General features: G+C 39.2%; 1 pseudogene; it reads right to left on the minus strand.

Moving 5' to 3' along the window:
- Positions 1–8,739: 8,739 nt before the first annotated feature.
- LOC124991359 (60S ribosomal protein L9-like) lies at positions 8,740–9,295 on the minus strand (annotated as a pseudogene).
- Positions 9,296–10,207: the final 912 nt, after the last annotated feature.

Consider the following 10,207-nt stretch of genomic DNA (forward strand, 5'->3'; position numbering starts at 1 on the left):
ATCTTCAGGCATAATGAGATTCCCAGTCCATTTCTGATGGCCAGTACAAACACATGCAATGACCATCGTCTTGACACCAAAAGTTCAGACAACTGATTTACCAGTGGGATAGACTAATTGAAAATGGGACATGAATTTTACTTTTTGCTATGGATTTATATCAAGAAGGGTTTGTGACTGTTGCTAAGAGCTGTAAGAATCTGAACTTGGACATTGCCGGAATGGGGAGTTATATTTCCATTCTGTCCCTGAGCAGGCTTTTGGACATGAAAGATATCTTTCATCTAAGAAAGTCTTTAGAATCCTTCTCCAAGACCTACAGCTAAGAAGCTGTTGGGAAGTGGGAAGAGAGCATCATAGGGGATTGGCTTCTTTATGAGGACTCCAGACAGTGGCTTCTGAGACAACAGAACCCCTTCCTTGGACTCCAGGCCTAAACATCTGCCTCCCCTTCCTTCAGTCTGCCTCCAAGCATATACGTCTTCTGCAAGCCCAAGGGGCAGCGTCTACCCAGAACCTGCATCTCCCTTTCCAGACCATGCTCCTGATATCAGGCACACAGAATTCCCTGTCCATATGGCTGAGGTGCTTCCAGGGGCTGTGAAGGCCTCTTCCCTGGGTCGTCTTCTCAAGGGTCAGCCATTGTATCTATGCTTCCTTGACCCAGAGGGGTGGCAAAAGAGTTTGTGAGGATGCAGAATTTCAAGGAGTCCAGGACTTCTAAATTCCAACCTGGACTTCCAGGTCATTATGAAGATATGTTTGGCATGGCATTTGACTAGAACATATACACTTTATACAGCACTGTGTTAATTTAATACATAACTTACATGTATACTTTATTTTCAGGTAAGTGGTATAGGTCTTCATTGCACTTTCTCCTTCCTGGACCCTGCATATAGTTGCATTGCTAGTGAGAAATACAAATTAGCTCTAGAGAGGGACAGAAAGGTGCCAGGATCCCAATATCCCCAAGGACAGACACCAATGACCTATCTTCCTTCTATTAGACCCCTCACTGGCCCCATCTTCCAAAAGTGTCACAGATTGGCACTCAAGCCTTTGACCCATGGGCCTTTGGGGAATATTCAAGATCCCACCTACAGTATGTAGCAAGTTCTGAATGAATAGTGTTCACCTGTTGTCATTTTAAGTGGTCTTTATTTTCACAATGGCCACAGCTTTTTAGATCTCCCTAGTTCTCATACCTGACCCAGGCTAAGAATGATTACTCAAAATATTCTTTTCTTTAATGTTTACTTAATACTTTCAAATGGTATTTAAAGTCTTTTGAGGATTAAAAGTACTGGATATATAGATGTTCATTTTGATTCTTTAAAATATTTTTTATAAAACATTTAAAATATGTTTTAACACAAACAACGACTATCTCAGTCTAATAGTGCGAATCTCGGTTTACTACTATGAATTTGTAGGGATGGTTATGGAAATTCGGGTGGGAAGTCAGCACTTGAGGAAATCAATATTGTTAGTCAATAACTTCTTCCAGTTGAATTTGTAATTTAGCTGAAAGTGGTACAAGTGCATCTGTAGTTTCCAACTTCGCCACCAGATGGTGCCAAAACATCTCTGGTGGTTTTTGCCTAGTTGCTTTGGGTCCTCCCAGAAGGTCTTTGAGAGATTGGAAAGATTGGTTACTTACACTCTTAATGGAATAAAGGTCTTTTAAAACTGTGAATTCAGCATTAGATGTAGTTAAAATGTGTACACAAGTGTATGACATCCTTCAGATGCTAAAGAATTAAGCAGCCTGAAATGAACAGAGAGTTATTTACCTCTGGTAACTAACACTACCTTTTAATTTATACAATTCTCAAGAACCAGTTTCCACAGTTAGTTTCTTCAAAAATCCCATTTGCTTGCCATCTGCTGCATGGTGGAACAGCCATTTAATATTTAAACTTGCTGTGGAGCTGCACCCTTTATGGGGTAATTTGCTCATCCTCTGCGTGGGCAGCAGGCACCTAAGCGGGAGGCAAAGTGGAAGTCACTCACCTGCTGTCTGTTTCCCTGGGGGAATGGAGCAGGGCTCATGCCTGTGGCCATTTCCTCACTTCCTCCTCCCTGACTGCTCATTTGTTTTATGGTGTCTTCCAAATAAGAGCGAATGAGAGCAGTTATAGTTTTTTTCTCTTTAAACTGTATCCTTGAGACTCAGGACTCAGAATGCTTTGCCTGAAAACTGTACTTCTCTCATGGAACATGACCTCAAACTCACTGATATCACAGAATCCACTCAAAAATAACCATATCAATTCCCATAATCTCTTAATGCAAACTGAAATAATGCACAGGAAGCCATGAACTGGGTGGGTAAAGGGAATTTAAAAATTAGCAATCAAACAAGGGTGGGTTCACAGTTCCTTAGCTGAACTGCAGATGGTGAGGGATAAATAAAGATTAAATTGCCTCATGTCAGGTCAGGTCAAGTTTTGTGTCCAAATGAAGGAGAAAAAAGGAAAAGAGAGCAAGAAAAGTAAAGAAATAAAAACTTAAAATTGTTCATTAAGGAGAAAAAAGAAAATCTACACTATAACAGTCATATAGTATTCAAACCTCCCAGTCTTCAGTAGCCTGATGCATGAGAGATACCTGACAATGAGCTTCAAGTCTCCAGCAGACGTCTCAGGATGGGATTTGCCCCACCTAAAGATGGGAGCTATGGCTTCCAGGATTATCCAAGATAGCTGCTCTGGCTTCCAAATGTGTTGGCAAATGAGGAGCTGCAGCTCGGGGTGTGGATGTGGTCGGCTGGAGGTCCTGGAGGTGGGGTGTGTTTGGTGTAGTTGTGGAATCCTGGAGGCTGGGTGCAATCAGTCGGTCTGGGGTCCCGGTGATAGGGAGCAGTCAATCAATGTGAGGACCCTGGAGGCAGGGAGTGATCGGTCGGGCTGAGGGGTCCTGGAGACCTGGAGATGGGGCTCAGTCAGTCTGGCCAGGGGTCCTATGGGACCTGGCTGTTGTCTCAAAATGGCGGCAGCCACGTGTAATCAAACCTGCAGGTACTGTAACAGTGAACTTCCAGGCAACAGCAGGCAGCTGGTGCTCCACTGGAGGTTGGCAATCAGTTTGCTGACTGCTGTTGGACGATCCAGAGGTGAACCTTGGGTGGTGGGTGATGGATAGGTGTAAGGCAGGCGATGGACAGGCGAGAGGCAGGCAAATGGCAGATGATAGGTGCCTGACAGTGAGTCTTGTGTCCAAATTAGTTATGAAACAAATCTTTGGTTTTCAGAGCTTCTTGGATTTGGGGAATAAGAATAAGGTATTGTGGACCAGCATTAGGTGCTTTACATGTATTATTTCATTTGATCCTCATAAAAGTCATATGTTAAATATAAGAGTATAAGAATATGGGGAACCTGAGGGTGAGAGTGGTTGAGTAGCTTTCCCAAAGTCACACAGCAGAGTCAACAATCCAACCACTGCCTAACTGTAATGCAAAAATGTTATATTGCTTCTAACACATACTAAAAATACTAAAGATTCTAAAATGCTATGAACATTTTGACTTCCTTGCCAATGTTTGACTTTTAATCCATATTGTGTACTAGTCTTTGTACCAGGCCTGGCTGGAGAAGAGGGCAGGGCTGTAGTATGGAAAGTCAATAATCAGCACCCCAAGTGTCAGATTTTCCAGTGGTGGAGAGTCCTGTTGTGTACTTGGTCTGCTGATCAGCCTTGATGTTCTCTGCAATATAATTTCACATCTAATTAATGTCTCTTGACTCCTTTTGCAAATTGTTAAGGGATTCACTTCTTCTTTGAATGGGGACAGCAGAAGTCACTTAGCTTAATAAATTTATCAGCAGGCCAGGGAGGAACTGTTGGTTTTATATTGTACATTTTCTCAGGATGGGATGAATTAAAGTAGTTTTATTTTAAGGTTGTGCTTTCAGGGTAATTCATGAACCTAATGATCCTTTTTTTTTTTTTTTTCCTTTTCCCTTGTTCTTTTCCCTCTTCCAAATTATAACACTATTTATAGTCTCAAGTTTAGCAAGGTACAATTTTCTTCCCCGCTTATTTCCTTCTTGTAATTAAATCAATAACTTAGTAAAAGTATAGACATGAAACTCTTTTTATACGCTTGTAAAAATATGCAGGCCACAATAAACAGTGTAACATTTTAATGGATTCTCCCAGTGACCTTTTATAGACTTTCGAGTTTTGTTAGAAAAATGATTTGACTATAGGGTACATATACAAATATGTCATTTCTAATATGCTAAAAATGTCCCCCTGAATAAAATTTATATGGAGGTGAACAGCAGACACAGGTATTCATACATTCACACACTTAACCTCCCATTGTCCATAAAATTTACATGCAATGAAATGCACAAGTCATAGGTGTCTGTTCCCTGAGTTTTGATAAATGCATGCCTCTGTGCAATTCAAGTTATTATCAAGATAGTACCATCACTCCAGAAAGTTCTCTCATGTTCCTTCCCAGTCAACCTCCTCCTGTTCCCACAATTTTCTGATTATTTTCATCACACATCAATTTTACCTGTTCTGGAATTTCATATACATGTGAAACATGTATGATTATATATTTACCTACTATACTTTTGAGATTGATTTATGTTGTTGAATGTGTTTGTAGTTTGTTTTATGTTGCTGGGGAGAATTTCAATGTGTATATCTATTCTTCAGTTGATGGACATCTGGATGGTTTCTAGCTTTCCAGCTTTCAGATTTTATGAATGGAGCTGCTATGAACATTCTCAGGTAGGTCTTTTGCAGACATATGCTAGTCAATACTTAGGAGTGAAATTGCTGTTCAGAGGCTAGAGTTATAATTAGTTTTATAATAAACTTTTCAGAAGTGCTTATAGGGCATTGGGCTTGTAACTCAGTGGCGGAGGGCTTACTCAGCATATGTGATACACTGGGTTTGATCTTCAGCACTGCCCCTGGCAAGTGCCTATACATGAGAGTTTCAGTTGCTCTACATCCTTATCAGCACTTATTGTTGTCAATCTTTTCGTTTTTAGCCATTCTGGTGTGCTATAATATCTCTTTGAGATTTTATTTGCATTTATTTGCCTGATGACTAGGATATTGAGCATGTTTTCATATTGGTCATTCCTAATGGCCATTCATGTACCTTTTTAAAAAAATTTTGGGCATGTGTATGTTCAAATCTTTTCCTCATTAAAAAATTATTATTGATTTTTGGGAATTCTTTAAGTATGATTTGAGAATAGTTTTCCCCATCTGTGGTATCTTTAGATGAGCAAAAGTTCAAAATCATGTCCAATTTAACAGAATAATGTCAATTGTGTCTAAAGTCTAACATCAGTTTTCATTTTTGGTAGTTATGTCTGTGCCTTATCTATAAAACTCTATTTACCCCCAAATTGTGAGAGTATTTTCTTATGTTTTCTTCTGGGAACGTTTTTGTTTGAGCTTTTTACATTTAGGTCTTAGATCCATCTCAAATGAATTTCTATATATGATATAATATAAAGGTGGAAGGTCATTTTTATAAATCCAGTTGTTCCAATACCACTTAGTGAGAAGGTTTTCTTTTTCTCTTGAATTTCTTTGTCATCTTAAAAAAAAAAAATCAAATGACTATAAATGGAGGTTTGATTCCAAACCCTCTGTCCTATTCTGTTGAGTATATGTCTCTCCTCATGTCAATAACACTGTCTTGTTTATTGTAGTTTTATAAAAAGTTTTAAGTTAGGTAGTGAAATACCTCTAGTTTTTCTTTTTCCTTTTCCTCTGAAGTTACTTTGGCTAACCTAGGTTCTTTGGATCATTCTCTATGTTTTAGAATCATTTAAAAATCAATTTTAAAAAAGCTCAGAGATTATATTTAGGGTTGAACTATAGATCAATTTTAGTAGAATTAACAGCTTAATAATATTGAGCTTCCAATTTATGAATATAGGATTTACATATCTCCATTTATTTAGGTCTGTTAAAATTTCCTCTAGTCAGGTATTATCTTTGATTTAGAAGATTTATAAGTCTTTTGATAGGTTTACTTCTAAGGACTTTGTATTTTTGATATGATTTTAAGCAAAAGTTTAGAAAAAAAATCTTCACTTCCTGAATGTCTGCTATTGTTCTGTAAAAAATAAAATTGAATTTTTAGACAGAATGTAGTCTTCTCTTTATTAGAGAATTTGCTTTTTTAGAAATGACAAATTTCAAAATATTTTGATGGCCATGTATAAAACTTAGTCCCTAAGATAATATTCTAGTCTGAAGATTAGAGTTAGAAAAAATTACCTATTGCCTAAATGCACAGGGTGGCCGTCCTCCCTGCCTCCTTCCCTCCCTCCCTCCCTCCCTTCCTTTTTTTTTTTTTTTTTTTTTTTGTCTAAAAAGAACCACTGTGGACTTTTTAGCAAGTGAGTACATATCTCCACTTATCAAATTGCCTCCAACTGGCTTAACTTTAAAAAAAAAAAAAAGCATCATTTTTTCAGAGTAGTGTTAGGTTCAGAGCAAAACTGAGTAGAAGATATAGAGTTCCCATCACCCCCCTCCCCAACATACACAGCTGCCCCAGCTGTCAATGTTCCTTATGGGATTGGTCCATTGGGTATTAAATAATCAATGCCCACCGACACATCACAATCATCCAAAGTTCAGGTACTTCCTTTGTGTTTGGTTTTATTCAGTTTGAATACAATATGCTGAGGTGTAGATTTTTCAACATTGACATCCCTCATTTTTTCACATCTCTATTTCTTCTTGTATTGCTGTTATGTGTATGTGGCACCTTCTGTAGTTGTCCCACAGCCCTTGGATTGTTGTTCCATTCTTCCATTCTTTTCTTTTTTTTTTTTTTTTCCTTCCATTTTGGAAGTCCCTGTGGACAAGCTCAAAAAATCCTTTTCCTCGGCTGTGTGGTCTATTAATGGGTCCATCAAAGGCATTCTGCCTTTTCATTATGTGCTTTTACTTCTAGCATTTCTTTTTTTTTTTTTTTTGCGGTGCTAGGGATCGAACCCAGGGTCTCGTGCTTGACAGGCAAACACTCTACCAACTGAGCTATCTCCCCAGCCCCCTAGCATTTCTTTTTGATTATTTCTTAGAATGTCCACATCTCTGCTTATATTACCCTTCTGTTTTTGCATGTTGTTTCCTTTTTCCATTAGAGCCATTATCATAGTAATCATCACTGTTTCTTCCTTTTTTGGGGGTGGAGGGCAGTACTGGGGATTGAACTCAGGGGTACTCAACTACTGAGCCACACCCCCATTCCTATTTTGTATTTTATTTAGAGACAGGGTCTCGCTGAGTTGTTTAGTGCCTCACTTTTACTGAGGCTGGCTTTGAACTCGTGATCCTCCTGCCTCAACCTCCCACGCTGCTGGGATTACAGGCGTGAGCCACCACACCTGGCCTCATCAGTGTTTTAAATTCCTAGATTGATAATACCAGTAACCTTGTCATATCTACATGTGGTTGATGCTTGCTCTGTCTCCTCAAACTATCTTTTTGCCTTTTGGTATGCCTTGTAAACTTCTGTTGGAAGTTAGACAAGATATACCCTGTACTCTTTTCCTTGGATGTTTCTGCTCTTGGGCTTCTGCTTCAGTAAGTTTAGTTTATCTGTGTCTGCTTCTGTCTTTCTAGTGTTTAGGCATTGGTTTCCCTTTGACCGCAGTTCTCTGAAAGATCCAAGAAGAATTGTTGATTTTCAGCTTTGTATGTATTATGAGAATGGATTGTCAACTTTTTAAAAAAAAATGTTCTTTTTAGATACACATGACAGTAGAGTATATTCTGACATATTATAAACACATAGAGTATAACTTATTCCAATTAAAATTCCATTCTTCTGGTTGTACATGATGTGGATTTTCACTGTGGTGAATTCATATGTGAACGTAGGAAAGTTATGTCAGATTCATTGCATGGCCTTTCCTGGTCCCACTCTCCTCCTTTCCCTTCATTCCCCTTTGTCTATTCCATTGAACTTCTATTCTTCCCCTCCCCTCCATGTTGTGTGGAGTGTCAAGTTTTAAACTCCTTATATGCTTGATCAGTACATGCTTGACCAGAAAACAAAAGTCTCTCAGTATAGTTTTAAATTACATTTATCTAATTACAAGTGAGGTTGAGTCTATTTTCACATTTTGTTTATATAAGGAATATTTGATTCCATTTTCTGTGAACTCAGCCCATTTGTACCCTCTATCAATGAACAATTTCAGTTGTTGGTCTTGTGCTTGATTTTCAAGAACTCTCTATCATGGGAGCTTAGCTCTGTCTATGAGATGAGTGACATTTCCCTCTATTTGCCATTTGCCTTTTGACCCTACTTATGTATGTTTTTGTATTATAAAAACCTTTTACTTTTTAGAAGAAAATTTATCCAAATATTGATATGGTTTCTGGATTCTAAGTCAAGTATGGATTCTAAAACAGTTTAGAAGTGCAAAATGATAAAGAATTATCATCATCATCATCATCATCATCATCATCATCATCACCATTATTTTATATACCATTTTCCACAGCTACGTCTGTCCCCTAAGGGAGTAGCATATGTTCTTTTCTGAGTAGATAGTTTCACAAACTCTACTAACGAATCTTTTCATGTAGAAAGGTAGACCTCAGAGGAACAAAGTAAAGAGAGGAGAAATAATTTGTTCTGCACAATGAAATAAGAATGTAACTTTCAAGGAGGACCTCGACTAGGGCTCAAGAGGGTGAAGGCAGAGGAGGAGAAATGAGCTCTTAGATTTATTCATCAGCCTGATGAATCGTTCCTCTTGCAGAGATACATATACCATCCCAAAGCTTTCCCTTATTCTTTTTTTTTTTTTTTTTAACTGTGGTAGCTTGCTGAATCAAAGTAACTGAATTGCAAACAAGTTCAATGTTATTTCCTTTAAGATTAACTCATCTTTCTGGGCTTGAGATACTGAACAAGCAACCTGGCCTCATTTGAACTCTGCAGATGTATTTTTCACCCAAGAAATTTCAAATTTCAACGAGATACTCAGTCATCTGAATAACAACATTGATGGGAGGTGCGTGTACCCAGACCTCTTCTTGTAATGGAAGCCCAACGTGACACTCTTGGTTGTGTCCTGCACATGACCACAGTGTGGACAGTAACCAGTTCCTTCCTATTGTTCCATCGTTTGTTAACCCAGAGCCTCTTCTTTTTCTTTCTAAGTGGGCTAAGTCTCACACTGACATGGCTGAAGTCCCTCTGCAGCGTTCCTCTGGGGCCCTGCACAACAACTGTGCGTCCTGTTCATGTGATGCTGATATTTTTTGGAACATTGATGATTCAATTTCTTGCAGTAGATATGGCTAAAAAGCACATTCCCTTTTCAGGAAGGGTGGGATAGATTGGAGGCTAGGAGCACGAACTTTGGAGCCAGATGGCTTAGTTTCAAATTCCTGATTCATCATTTATGAGACCAGCAGTCTTGTTTAATTGCTCCCAGACTCCATTTCCCTATCTGTAAAAGTACAGCATCATGGCAGACCAGGTGTACACAGTGGCTGTGTTAGGTGAGTTCATTCATGCCCTGTGCTTGCCACTTAGCCCTCCGTAAGTGCTGGGACAGCGATATCATTGCTCCCATTTATCAAAGGATGTAACCAAGACGTAGGAGCTTAAGGTCTCCGAAACCTGTAGCTTCTTGAATTCCCACTGATTGTGTTAATTTGATGTGTCCTCCAGCTCCAGGAGGTTGTGGGACAGAGTTTTGTTCTTTTCATGAAACTTAGATGAGCCTGGAGCCTTCACTTATTCCTCAAAAGCCTTCTGCTCCTCTGGCAACCTCACCGGATGCCCTGGCTTCAGCTGATATTTACAGAGTTACAATGTATAAATCACTGTAAAAATATTAACACCTCTGGGCCTTCCTGAGTCTGTGCAAAGTGTACATCTCAGAGGGCAGAGTCCGCAGGTGAAACTGCAAGTCCCCAGGGTCCGAAGGGTCCTGGAGCCAGACTGATCACGGAAGCCCTTGATGTGTCCTCCTGCCTATCTGCCGAGGTTTATTGACCGGAGCTTTGTGAACCCGGGAGTTACATTAGCAGGGCTCTGAGGCTGAAAGGGTTCCTGCAAATGCTCCATGTAATTAATTAAAAACAAAGCAGCCAGCCAGAAGCACAATGCCCGCAGAAATCTTTAGCAAGCCTCATTGTGTGGGCTTTATTTCTCCTCTGCATTTCCATCCATCCAAGAGCT

The sequence above is a fragment of the Sciurus carolinensis genome, chromosome 8 (genome assembly GCF_902686445.1).
Source record: "Sciurus carolinensis chromosome 8, mSciCar1.2, whole genome shotgun sequence".
Lineage (NCBI taxonomy): Eukaryota > Metazoa > Chordata > Mammalia > Rodentia > Sciuridae > Sciurus > Sciurus carolinensis.